Raw genomic sequence first — 12,453 nt, forward strand, 5'->3', positions numbered from 1 at the left:
GTCTCTTGGTCCCCAAAACTATCTACATTTTACCCAAGCTTCAAGACACCCCTTTTCCCAAACAACATCCAATATTAATCTCCCTATAAGCTAAATCCAGCAAATAATTACCACAATCAAGTTAAGGTGGCCACGTCTGGGAAATAGCCCTCTGGTAGAAAAATAGGGTGGCACAGAGGGACAGTGATTCACACTACTGCCTCTTAGCACCAGGAACCCAAGTTCAATTTTGGCCTTGTGTTCCGGTCTGTGTGGAGTTTATACATTCTTCCTGGTGCTCTGGTTTTCTTCCACAGTTCAAAGGTGTGCAGTTTGGGTGGATTGACCACCCTTTACAGTTCAAAAATGTGTATGTTAGGTGGATTAACCATGGTAAATGCACTTGATCAAAGGGCTAGAGTGGAGATGGGGATGGATCTGAGTAAGATTGACTTTCAGAGAGTCATTGCAGCCTCGGTTGACCAAATGGCCTCCTTTTGCACAGTAGAGATTCTCTGGTTCCAAAATGGCTGCTACATTTGGGAAACTATAGTTGCCAACCTGCTGCAGTTCTGAGGTTGACTGCATCTCCCTCTTTCTTTCCTGTTGTTCCACAGTTATAGTAAGAAGTCTCACAACACTAGGTTAATGTCCAATAGGTTTATTTGGTAGCACAAGCTTTCGGAGTTTCGCTCCTTAACAGGGGAGTGAGGAGTTGTGTTCACAAACAGGGCAAATACGGACACAAGCTCAATTTACAAGATAATGGTTGGAATGCAAGTCTTTACAGGTAATCAAGTCTTAAAGGTACAGACAATGTGAGTGGAAAGAGGCCAAGCACAGGCTAAAGACGTGTGTATTGTTTCCAGTCAGGACATCTGTGAGATTTTGCAAGCCCCGGCAAGTTGTGGGGGTTACAGGTAGTGTGACATGAACCCAAGATCCTGGTTGAGGCTGTCCTCATGTTGCAGAACTTGGCTATCAGTTTCTGCTCAGCGATTCCACATTGTCATGTGTTGTGAAGGCTGCCTTGGAGAACGCTTACCCGAAGATCAGAAACTGAATGCCCGTGATCTCTGAAGTGTTCACCAACAGAAAGAGAACACTCTTGCCTGGTGATTGTCAAGCGTTGTTGGCATGGTCTCCCGAATGTACCATGCCTCGGGACATCCTTTCCTGCAGCATATCAGGTAGACAACGTTGGCTGAGTTGCAAGAGTATGTACTGTGTACCTGGTGGATGGTGTTCTCATGTGAGATGATGGCATTCGTGTCGATGATCTGGCACGTCTTGCAGAGGTTGAAGTGGCAGGGTTGCGTGGTGTCACTGTCACTGTTCTCCTGAAGGCTGGGTAGTTTCCTGCACACAATGATCTGTTTGAGGTTGTGCAGTTGTTTGAAGTCAAGAAGTGGGGGCATGGGGATGACCTTGGCGAGATGTTCGTCTTCATCAATGACATGTTGAAGGTTCCGGAGAAGATGACACAGCTTCTCTGCTCCGGGGAAGTACTGGACGATGAAGGGTACTCTGTCTGCCGTCTCCCGTGTTTGTTTTCTGAGGAGGTCAGTGCAGTTTTTCACTGTGGCACGTTGGAAATGTCGATCGATGAGTCAAGCACCATATCCCGTTCTTATGAGGGCATCTTTCAGCGTATGTAGATGACTGTTGCAATCCTCCTCATCTGAGCAGATCCTGTGTATACGGAGGGCTTGTGTAGGAGATGGCTTCTTTAATGTGTTTAGGGTGGAAGCTGGAGAAGTGGAGCATCGTGAGGTTATCCGTGGGCTTGCAGTACAATGAAGTGCTGAGGTGATCATCCTTGATAGAGATGTGTGTGTCCAAGAATGCAATCGATTTTGGAGAATAGTCCATGGTGAGTCTGATTGTGGGATGGAACTTGTTGATGTCATCATACAGTTGTTTCAATGATTGTTCACCATGAGTCCAAAGGAAGAAAATGTCACTGATCTTATTTAGTGTAGAGCATCTAGTGTACAGCAAAGAGGTCTTGTTCAAATCTATGTGTAAAGATGGTGGCATAGTGAGGCGAGAAATTGGTCCCCATGGCTGCTCCGTGTGTCTGGATGAAGAACTGGTTGTTGAAGGTGAAGACATTGTGGTCCAGGATGAAGCGAATGAGTTGTAGAATTGTATCTGGAGATTGGCAGTTGTTGGCGTTGAGTACTGAGGCAGTTGCAGCAATACTGTTGTCGTGGGGGATGCTGGTCTAGAGTGCCGAGACATCCATTGTGATGAGGAGTGCTCCTGGTTCAACTGCTCCATGTGTGCTGAGTTTCTATAGGAAGTTGGTAGTGTTGCGACAAGCTGGGGGTTCTTTATACAATGGGTTTCGGGATGCCGGAGAAGTTCTCACACAGGGTCTCATTGCCTGATACGTTGGGACGGACAGGTGTGGTGGCGTAGAAAACTCTCACGACTTGCCTGGGTTCACTAACTGTCCTAGCTGGAGACAATACACACCTCTTTAACCTGTGCTTGGCCCTCTTTTCAATCACATTGTCTGTACCTTTAAGACTTGATTACCTGCAAAGACTTGTACTCCAACTATTATGTTGTAAATTGAGTTTATGTCTGTATATGCACTGCTGATGAACACAACTCCTTACTCACTTGATGAAGGAGCGAGACTCCGAAAGCTTGTGCTACCAAATAACCCTGTTGGACTTTAACCTGGTGCTGTGAGGCTTCTTACTGTGCTTATCCCAGTCCAATGCCGGCATCTTCACATCATGACTATCACCGACACCGCAAACTGCTGGCTCCAAGTGGGGAAGATCTCCAAGAAGATCGCACATATCAACACAGACATCAAGTTTCTATAAAATGCAAGAAAGCAGATAAGATACTGAAAGGATTACAGATCACGAACCCACTAAGGTCAACTTATAACACAGACTATGCTGAGAGACTTTGCCATCGCATCTCTCTCACACTCCACAACCACGTCATACACCAGCTCTACAGCAAATGCCGCAACCTGGAAACCAAGATAGAATACATATTTTCAACTTACACTTAGGACGCAGACCAGCTGCGAAACACTGCCAATTCTTAACACAAATTACAACCGCAAACTTAGTCATGCAATTTGCAGGACATTTATATTAATATCTGACGATGCCCATAAATTGAGAATGAATTTAAAATCAAATCTATTAGATTTCTAGATTTTCAAAGCACTTCATTTCACACACCCCCACCTCAGTTGTGTCATGTATGTGGTCTGGAGTAAGAACATTTTTTTAAAATGCAGTTTCTTTTTGCAACTAAGTGAGATAAAAGAAAAAAGGAGTGCTAAATGGAAAATGATAAGAGGTGGCATGAGAGTGAACAAGGGAGAATGGAACAGAGATGAAGTGGAACCAGGAATAAAATAGGTTACAGGAACAGAGCCAAGTTTTGAAGTGGTGGAGATGGTTGCGTATCTGTTTCCTTCCTGAGTCCATTCAGCAAACGCAAAACTATCATGTTATTAACTCCTCAACCAATGAATGGAAAAGGATTAGGGTATAATGAATAGATGGAAGAATTTTCCAGGACATTGTCCTTTTGTCGGATAGCTATTACACTGAACAATCAGCCCTTGTCTAATGTTTATTAGCTGCCCTACTTCTATGTAAAATTGAATGCTTGGGAGTTGTTTCCGGTTACTCTATTGACTTTATTTGATGGTGTCCCCTTTTCATGTGCCTGTTTGATACTAAAAACCAGGCAGAGATGTGAGTGTGAGACAATCCCAGTTGAAAGGCACTACCCAGATTGCTTTTATATTGTAATAAAAACAAAATACTGCCAGTAGTGGAAATTGGAAATAAAAACAGAAAAATTGGACAAACTCAGGCAGCACCTGCTGAGCGAGAAACAGCTAATGTTTCAAATCCATTGACCCTTTCATATTGCAATCTGCATGTGAAGCATTCAAAGTCAGGGTGGATGCATGGAGCAATGTATATAATGAGAGTTTAATCAATTTTAACATTTTCAATATTGGCTTTAAATTCCTCTATGGCCTTGCCTTCCTATGCAACCGTATCTGTTCCTTCAGCTTCATGTTTTTAGGTGTCCAGATCACCAATGTCCTGTCCCCACACCAACACTTTAGTTAAGAGAGCCTACCATTGCCTCTACCTTCTCAGAAGACGAAAGAAATTTGGCATGTTAGCTACGACTCTCACCCAACTTTCACAAATGCACCATAGAAAGCATTCTTTCTAGGTGTATCACAGCTTGGTATGGCTCCTGCTCTGCTCAAGACAACCAGAAACTACAAAAGGTCATGAATGTAGCGTAGACCATTACACAAACCAGCCTCCCATCCATTAACTCATTACACTTCCCGCTGCCTTGACAAAGCAGCCAGCATAATTAAGGATCCCACACACCCCGGACATTCTCTCTTCCACCTTCTTCCATTGCAAAACATAAGAAACATAAGAAATAGGAGCAGGAGTAGGCCATCTAGCCCCTCAACCCTGCCCCGCCATTCAATAAGATCATGGCTGATCTGTCGTGGCTCAGTTCCACTTTCCCGCCTTCTCCCCGTAACCCTTAATCCCCTTGCCTATCAAAAACCTATCTACCCACGTCTTAAATATATTTAGCGAGGCAGCCTCCACCACTTCAACGGGCAGAGAATTCCAGAGATTCACCACCCTTTGAGTAAAGAAGTTCCTCCTCAACTCCGTTCTAAACTGCCCCCCCTTTATCTTGAGGCTGCGCCCTCTAGTCCTACTGTCCTTTCTGAGCGGGAAGAGCCTCTCCACCTCTATCCTATCCATCCCATTCATCATCTTATACGTCTCAATGAGATCTCCCCTCATTCTTCTAAACTCTAACGAGTACAAGCCTAGTTTATTCAGCCTCTCCTCATAGTTCAACCCCCTCAACTCTGGTATCAGCCTAGTAAACCTCCTCTGCACTCCCTCCAAGGCCAAAATATCCTTGTGCAGGTGCAGCGACCAAAACTGCACACAGTACTCCAGCTGTGGCCTCACCAGTGCCCTACACAGCTGCTGAAAGACCTCCCTACTTTTATATTCAATTCCCCTTGCTATGAAGGCCAGCATCCCATTCTCCTTCCTGACCACCTGCTGCACCTGCAGGCTGAGTTTTTGCGACTTATGCACAAGGACCCCGAGGTCCCTCTGCACTGTTGCCTGCTGCAGTTTTTCACCATGTAAGTAATAGTCCTTCCTACCATTATTCCTACCAAAGTGGACAACGTCACACGTGCCAACATTAAATTCCATTTGCCAGTTCCTGGCCATTCGCCCAGCCAATCTAGATCCTTCTGCAGACTGTCCACACCCTCCGCACAATTTGCCGTTCCCCCAATCTTGGTGTCATCAGCAAATTTCGACACCATACACTCAGTTCCCTCCTCCAGATCATCTATATATATGATAAATAGCTGAGGCCCCAGCACCGATCCCTGGGGCACTCCACTAGTCACCAACCGCCAATCCGAATAGCACCCATTGACCCCCACTCGCTGCCTCCTATTTGACAGCCAATCCCCTATCCACACTAACACCCTACCCCCAACTCCATGCCCCCTAACCTTCTGTAATAACCTCTTGTGCGGCACCTTATCAAACGCCTTCTGAAAATCAAGAAACACCACATCTACCGGCTCTCCTCTATCCACCGCCTTAGACACATCCTCATAGAACTCCAATAAATTTGTCAGACACGACTTCCCCTTAACAAAACTGTGCTACGTCTGCTCTATCAAACAATTCTCCTCAAGATGCCTCGCTATTTTCTCCTTGATCACGGATTTGAGCATTTTACCTACAACAGACGTTAAACTAACTGGCCTATAATTCCCTGCCTTTTGCCTGCTACCCTTCTTAAACAACGGCGTAACATTAGCCGTTTTCCAATCTTCCGGCACTTCCCCGGAATCCAGCGAGGTTTGGAAAATAATCATCAAGGCATCCACTATCACCTCCGCCATTTCTTTCAGAACCCTTGGATGCATTCCATCCGGTCCTGGGGACTTGTCCACAATCAGTCCCTCCAGTCTGTCGAGCACTGCCTCTCTAGTAACATTAATGTCATTCAGGCCCTCCACTCCTACCATCTTTCCATCACTTACACCCGGCAAACTATTCACGTCCTCCTCCTCCGAAAAAGATACCAAAAGTCTGGGGTCACATACCAACCAACTCAAGAGCAGCTTCTTCCCTGCTGCCGTCAGACTCTGAATGGGCCTACCTTGCATTAAGTTGATTTTTGTCCACACTCTAGCTATGACTGTAACACTACATTCTGCACTCTATTGTTTCCTTCTCTATGAACGATATGTGCAAGAAACAATACTTTTCACTTTATACTAATACATGTGACAATATTAAATCAAATCAAATCAAATCAAAATCAAATTCTGCACTCCTTCAATACTGGCATAAATTAAATAAAAACACACAAGAGGCTGGATCAAGCAGATTGCAAACTAAAATCTGAATCCACGTGGGAATGATCAGGAAAATTGTAATGTCATCAATGTCTGCACCACAGTGTCTACTACATCACTTTACTATACCACGAGAACCAGGTGTGGCTCCATTTCAACTTGTGGTAGTTGGGCTAATTGTTTGCTGTTTGGAAATTTAAATGGGAAACAGGAGCAGTCACAGCTGCATGAGTTTTCACTGAAATGTACAGAGAGAATACAAATGTGACACATTTGCTAACTTTCCACTCCAATTTGAGATATAAGGTACTGAGCTTTGCCATAGATTTATGGTTCACACAGCCAGCCAAAATACTTGGTTAACCCACAAAAATCTTGCAAATGGGATTCCTCTCTTCTGAACCATGTATTCACATCACACAAACCTCAGACCTACTATCTACAGTTGGACATTCATTCTGTAGCTGATTTTCACAGCTCATGCATTATTTTTCAACCGCTTCAAGTTCTCATCCATTTTAGAGTTACTAACATGGTCAGTAGCGGTTCTTTGCCATTACACTCGAGACTTTGTGTGTGAGTCTGGAAAGTGAATGTTTGCTAATGCAGATAGTCATAGCTAAGACCAAGTCTCTCCTCATTCACCATTCACATTTACAGATCCTTGCATGAATCGCAAAGTTACAGCTTATTTACTGCACAAAAATAGATCTTTCTGTCTATACTGATGCTTATACTCCACAAAAGCCTCCTGCTAATCCCTCTTGAACGAACTCAGCAAATTTCTTTCTCCCTCATTTACTTATCTAGTTTTCTCTTGAACACATCTGTACTATTCATCTGAACTTCTACCTGTTAAAGCAAGTACCACATTCTTACCACTCTGTGGATAAAGAAGATTCTGCTGAGTTTCCTATTGGATTTATTTGCAGCTGTCTTATACTGATGGTCCCTAGCTTTGTATTCACCAATAAATGGAAACATCTTTTATACCTACCCAAGGAAACCCTTTCATAATCTTAAACACTTTGATCACACCACCCCTCAATCTTTTCCTTGCTAGAGAAGCTCCCAGGCTACTCAATCTTTCTTGAAAGATATAACCTCTCAGTTCTGATGTCAGTTTAGTATTTTTACTTTTGCACATTCACCCAGGTCTCAATATGCTTTTGATGACATTGAGACCAAAACTGTTCACAGTACTCAAAGTGTTGTCTAATCAAGATTCTATACAGATTTAACTTAACTTCCCTGCTTTTGAATGCTATCCCTTTTGAAATGAACCCGAGTTACTTGTGCACTTTTTCTTAATGCCTTTATCAAACTGTGTCACTTCTTTTAGTGATTCGTGTCATTATACTTCAGATCTCTCCGTTCTACTACTTAGTATAGACAGTTATATAAGGAGTGTGAGACTTCCTTACTCTTCTTACCTCATGTCCATCTGTATAGAAGTTAATTTGCCAATTACTTTCCCCTTCTGCAAGTTTATTAATGTCTTCCCGTGTTTTATGACAGTCCTCCTTTGCATTAACTATACCTAACTCTGCTAACTATTTCACTGACTAGTACATATACGAACATTCCCCCCCAACCCCACCCAAATTTAGTGCCATTCGCAAAAACTGAAATTGCACATTCAAACCCAAATCATAAGAAATAGGAACATAAGAAATAGGAGCAGGAGTAGGCCATCCAGCCCTTCGAGCCTGCCCCGCCATTCAATAAGATCATGGCTGATCTGCCGTGGCTCAGTTCCACATACCCGCTCTCTCCCCATAACCCTTAATCCCCTCGCTTATCAAAAACCCATCAACCCGCGTCTTAAAAATATTTAGCGAGGCAGCCTCCACCACTTCAATGGGCAGAGAACTCCAGAGATTCACCACCCTTTGAGTGAAGACGTTCCTCCTCAACTCCGTTCTAAACTGCCCCCCCTTTATCTTGAGGCTGTGCCCCCTAGTCCTACTGTCCTTTCTGAGAGGGAAGAGTCTCTCCACCTCTATCCTATCCATCCCATTCATCATCTTATACGTCTCAATGAGATCTCCCCTCATTCTTCTAAACTCTAACGAGTACAAGCCTAGTTTATTCAGCCTCTCCTCATAGTTCAACCCCCTCAACTCCGGTATCAGCCTAGTAAACCTCATCTGCACTCCCTCCAAGGCCAAAATATCCTTGCGTAAGTGCGGCGACCAAAACTGCACACAGTACTCCAGCTGCGGCCTCACCAATGCCCTACACAGCTGCAGCAAGGCCTCCCTACTTTTATATTCAATCCCCCTCGCTATGAAGGCCAGCATCCCATTAGCCTTCCTGACCGCCTGCTGCACCTGCAGGCTGGATTTTTGCGACTCATGCACAAGGACCCCGAGGTCCCTCTGCACCGTCGCCTGCTGCAGTTTTTCGCCACGTAAGTAATAGTCCTTCCTACCATTCTTCCTACCAAAGTGGACCACCTCGCACTTGCCAACATTAAATTCCATTTGCCAGTTCCTGGCCCATTCGCCCAGCCTATCTAGATCCTTCTGCAGAATCTCCATACCCTCCGCGCAATTTGCCGTTCCACCAATCTTGGTGTCATCAGCAAATTTCGACACCATACACTCAGTTCCCTCCTCCAGATCATCTATATAAATGGCAAATAGCTGAGGCCCCAGCACCGACCCCTGGGGCACTCCACTAGTCACCAACCGCCAATCCAAATAGCACCCATTAACCCCCAATCTCTGCCTCCTATTTGACAACCAATCCTCTATCCATGCTAACACCCTACCCCCAACTCCATGCCCCCTTACCTTCTGCAATAACCTCTTGTGAGGTACCTTGTCAAACGCCAAATCAATTGTAAATAAATCACTAAAAATAGCAAGTAGGAGCAGAGATCCTGATAGAATTTCTTCTTTGTCTATCCCAAGATCAGTTAACTCAACTTGACCCAGATCTGGGAGGTTTCTGATTAATATCACCCACATTCCCGCCAGTATATAATGAACCGTTGGTGGAGTTGCTTTGTGAACACAATACGAACACAAACATAATAAAACACTTTGCGTAAAAACAGAGCAGGAGACTAATCAGTGATGGTTATTACACCCTTGAAATCCAATACCCTGCTAATGTTCAGTCCCCACCCTTTTGAGTGGGTCTGAATGAGGGCAGTACTGCTGAAGTTGGATGTGTTTTGATGGATAAGGTCACCAATTGTATAGGTGCAGTGCTATGATTTTCAAACAGGATACTTGTTGCAGTGAGGTTATTTTGGAGTGAAAATCGCAGAGAAATGACAGCACTAATCCCCTGAGGGAGGTGCGTACCCGCAAGTAAACACACGTTTCTCACATTCACATTGAGTAACATTATGATTCTCATGATTCATGCATGACCAACTGCATTCCAAAGGTGACATCCTGTATTTCCATTCAAACTGAAAACTGGTCTTTAATCAGCTCTTCTTTGTTCAATCAATTTGATTTTTTTGATTTGATTTCATTTATTATTGTCACATGTATTAGTATACAGTGAAAAGTATTGTTTCTTGCGTGCTAGACAGACAAAGCATACCGTTCATAGAAAAAGATAGGAGAGAGTGCAGAGTGTAGTGTTATGGTCATAGCTAGGGTGTAGAGAAAGATCAACTTAATGCGAGGTAGGTCCATTCAAAAGTCTGATTGCAGCAGGGAAGAAGCTGTTCTTCAGTTGGTTGGTACGCGTCCTCAGACTTTGTATCTTTTTCTCGATGGAAGAATGTGGAAGAGAGTATGTCCAGTGTACATGGGGTCCTTGATTATGTTGGCTGCTTTTCCAAGAAGTGTAGAGAGTGTCAATGGATGGGAGGCTGGAGCATAACCTGTAATAATTAATCTGTCAACTGGTAATTAAATATTACACCATCTGAATGGAAAATCTCAAAGACCCATTGAAAGGATAATTTACTCAAGCACTGTCCAAACTCCTCTGGTAGCACTCATTGCATAGGTTGTGTCCCAGAATGGTGCAGAGGCAAAGAGGCCAGAAACTCCTGGTTGTTGGTTGATCCCTGCCAGGGCAATGACTTGGAAATTTCCTTCACTCTATGGCACTGTCCAAAGATCTCTGTCAGAATGTGATTGTGTGCATAGACATTGGGTAAGAGGAAGATTGAACTGGGCAATGGTTATGCAACATCCCGATGCTCACTTATTCACATTCACATTAGGTTAAGGTGGTCAGGAAGGCGAATGGGATGCTGGCCTTCATAGCGAGGGGCATTGAATATAAAAGTAGGGAGGTCTTGCTGCAGCTGTGTAGGGCACTGGTGAGGCCGCAGCTGGAGTACTGTGTGCAGTTTTGGTCGCCACACTTACGCAAGGATATTTTGGCCTTGGAGGGAGTGCAGAGGAGGTTTACTAGGCTGATGCCGGAGTTGAGGGGGTTGAGCTATGAGGAGAGGCTGAATAAACTAGGCTTGTACTCGTTAGAGTTTAGAAGAATGAGGGGAGATCTCATTGAGACATATAAGATGATGAATGGGATGGATAGGATAGAGGTGGTGAGACTCTTCCTGCTCAGAAAGGACAGTAGGACTAGGGGGCACAGCCTCAAGATAAAGGGGGGGAGGTTTAGAACGGAGTTGAGGAGGAACTTCTTCACTCAAAGGGTGGTGAATCTCTGGTATTCTCTGCCCGTTGAAGTGGTGGAGGCTGCCTCGCTAAATATTTTTAAGACGCGGGTTGATGGGTTTTTGATAAGCGAGGGGATTAAGGGTTATGGGGAGAGGGCGGGAATGTGGAACTGAGCCACGACAGATCAGCCATGATCTTATTGAAGGCTCGAAGGGCTAGATGGCCTACTCCTGCTCCTATTTCTTATGTTTCTTATGTTCTTAAGTGTAGGGGAAGGCTGCTGGCGCCTGTGGAAACACAGCCTAGTAAGAGAAAAGGCCAAAAAACAAATAATGTTATCCTGAATAAATATATCAGGATAAGAACTTTTACTGCAGAAAAGTCAGAAATGTCACTCAAAGCTTTCTCATGAACACTTATTGTATCAAATTGTTCAAAAATGTCATAATTTGACTGAATATTTTGAAACATTAAAACAATGTAAATTTTCTCATTTCTTCTCCTTTTAAATGGGTCATCACCCATATGGTGCTCCAGGATGGATTTTCAATCACTGACCCCTGCATCTGTCATTACTTCACTGGCTATTTGCAAAATATGCACAATCTACAAGATGTAATGTAGCAACTTGACAAGGTTTCTTCAATAACACCTTCCAAAGACGAACAGGAACAGCAGACAAATGGGAACAGCATTAATTGTGAGTTCTCCTACCAGTCACACAGCATCCTGACATGGAAGTATGTCACTGTTCCTTCACTGTTACTGGGTGATCCTGGCCCTCCCTTCCTAACTGCACTGTGGGTCTACTTACAATCTTGGGATCTTGGGTTCATGTCACACCATCTGTAACCCCCATGATTTGCCTGGGCTTGCAAAATCTCACTAACTGTCCTGGCTAGAGACAATACAAACCTCTTTAACCTGTTCTTGGCCCTCTCTCCATTGTCTGTACCTTTAAGACTTGATTACCTGTGTTGGAGTGAAACCAAAGTTAAAGGACACAAAATGGTTACCTGAAAAGACATTAAGAGGCACTGACTTTGGGCACAGACAATACACAAAGAGTTAAAACCTGTATTGTTTAAATTACTGCAGGAAACAGGTCAGACCTTGAGGCACCTTAAACTTGAGATAAAAGCAGACCCAGAACAATGAGTTTGATAACAAGATCAGCCACTGATGGGGGGACATAACTGCATAAATATATCTACTCTATGTACAACAATGTGCTAACTGTCGATGTGCGTATGGCCTACTCAACATGTAACGATGTGCTACTGGCTAATGTCCATACTGTCTATTATCTAACAACGTATAAAAGATGCTCAGCTACCGTTGTGTAGTTGAGAAGTGACTGCCTGTAGTGCGGAGTGCCAGCGCTTCTCCCAAAGCTTTGTCCGAATAAAACAGTAGTGACTAGTGTGGTTG

Source organism: Carcharhinus amblyrhynchos, chromosome 9, assembly GCF_965287045.1.
Source record: "Carcharhinus amblyrhynchos chromosome 9, sCarAmb.v2.hapA, whole genome shotgun sequence".
In the NCBI taxonomy this organism is placed as follows: domain Eukaryota; kingdom Metazoa; phylum Chordata; class Chondrichthyes; order Carcharhiniformes; family Carcharhinidae; genus Carcharhinus; species Carcharhinus amblyrhynchos.